Below are 1,635 nucleotides of genomic sequence, written 5' to 3'. Positions count from 1 at the left end.
CTATGCTTGGCTGCTGTCTTGTGGTTTCACCGGCGAAGAAGAATGCAGCCGGAAACTAGATGAACAGCGCACGGAGAGAGAGAGAGAGAGAGAGATGAGAGAGAGAGAGAGAGAGAGAGAGAGAGAGAAAAGATAAAGTTAGTTGGTTTTCTTGCAGTAGATGTTCAGCTTAGGAAGATTTGAAGAGTCCTTCTCTCGCAACTTCGCTGTGAAACGCGATACCGGTATCCTGATTGCCCTACAGATTGAGGAGGAGCCTTGAGGAACCTCATTTTAAGTCTTGGAAGAAAATAACCTTCCCCGAGGCATGGTTCTCTCTCTCTCTCTCTCTCTCTCTCTCTCTCTCTCTCTCTCTCTCTCTCTCTCTCAGGGCTCATATATCATGCTACCAACTTGGATCGACCTTTCTTTAAAATGTAGGATTCTAGTAATTTTCAGCATTAAAACTATTGGATTGTAAACATATCTAAAACTACAATTATTAATTGGCATTTTATTGGGAATTCTTGATAATCGTTTTTGCCTTGCTTATATTTTAGAAAGCTATTTTTTTTTTATCTGATCATGACCCGGCTTAGATGTCATGCCCTTTGCTTACCCTCTCCCCTGCACATTTATTTACCCACAATACCCATCTCTCATGGCCCCCCTCTTCAGTCCTTTCTCCCGCCATTAACCCCCCACCCCCGAATAACCGCGTGTCTCATACTGCCCCACCCTGTTCCTCCCTCGTTCACCCCTGAGCAAAAGTGCTCCCAATGACTGCCCTCCCTCAGTGTTTCCCTTCCGTCTGTTCCTCCCTCCCTCCCTATCTCTCCCCCCCTTTCTTCTTCTACTCCTCCTTCCGTCCCTCATCTTGAACATTGTGTACGTATGTGGTGTCAGTCTGCCTGGCGTTCCGAACTCCTACAGTGAATCCTTCGTTTGGTCTTGTGAAGTCGTTCCCACAAAGACAGTCTCTCCTTGAGAGTCGTCGCCAATACGACGTGACTAACGACGGACGAGTCATCACATTGGTCAGGCCTTCTCCAGCTGGGTGCTGCTCTCGGGCTGTTGTGGGCCAACAAAGCGTTTTTGGAGGGAAACGTGGTTTGGACTCTGTGACGAGCAGAGGAGCAGTTCGCATCGAGCTCTTAGCCAGTTTACGTCGTTGAAGGGAGAAAGCACCGCTAGTTAGTGATCGATTGGCTTGTTTAATTGTGATAGTGCTTGTTGGTTTATATATAAATCATTAGATAAAGTTCAGTGAAGGTGGTTTAGTGCTATAGTGGATTTGATCGTTTTAAAGCAAATATGAAACGAGTATTACGTGTTATAGATACTTAGAAACCCTTGAAGTGTCTCGCATCACCGACCTTGTCAGGCAGTAATGTTGTTAGCGAAGGTGGTGACGTAGAGAAAATTTGTCACGTCGTGAGAAGCACTCGACTGTTACCACCATTACCTGCTCGTTCTCTGGCCGAGTAACAGCTCTGCCGTTTCCTCAGAATTCCTCAAGTTACCTGAACATTTTAAAAGTTGTCGAATCCATGAGCTCGGACTTGAAGGTAGCCTCCTGTATGTGACGGTCTGCAACCAAGCCAGGTTTCATTAGTTAGCCAGTGACGACCCTCAAGCCCTCTCAGACGTGCTGGA

The 1,635-nt window shown here is 46.5% G+C and overlaps 1 protein-coding gene across 1 annotated transcript in view; it reads left to right on the top strand.

Annotated features, from left to right (window-relative positions):
* Positions 1 to 902: 902 nt before the first annotated feature.
* Positions 903 to 1,635, top strand: part of LOC137615139 (serine-rich adhesin for platelets-like) — a 23,871-nt gene continuing 23,138 nt past the window's right edge. The window contains exon 1 of the mRNA XM_068344773.1: positions 903 to 1,635. This exon is cut by the window's right edge and continues 2,231 nt beyond it. The gene's annotated coding sequence lies outside the window, so the exon portion shown is untranslated.

This window comes from Palaemon carinicauda, chromosome 21, assembly GCF_036898095.1.
Source record: "Palaemon carinicauda isolate YSFRI2023 chromosome 21, ASM3689809v2, whole genome shotgun sequence".
Taxonomy (NCBI): domain Eukaryota; kingdom Metazoa; phylum Arthropoda; class Malacostraca; order Decapoda; family Palaemonidae; genus Palaemon; species Palaemon carinicauda.
The sequence above is the reverse complement of the archived record's forward strand: the minus strand, read 5'-3'. Positions and strand labels throughout refer to the sequence as shown.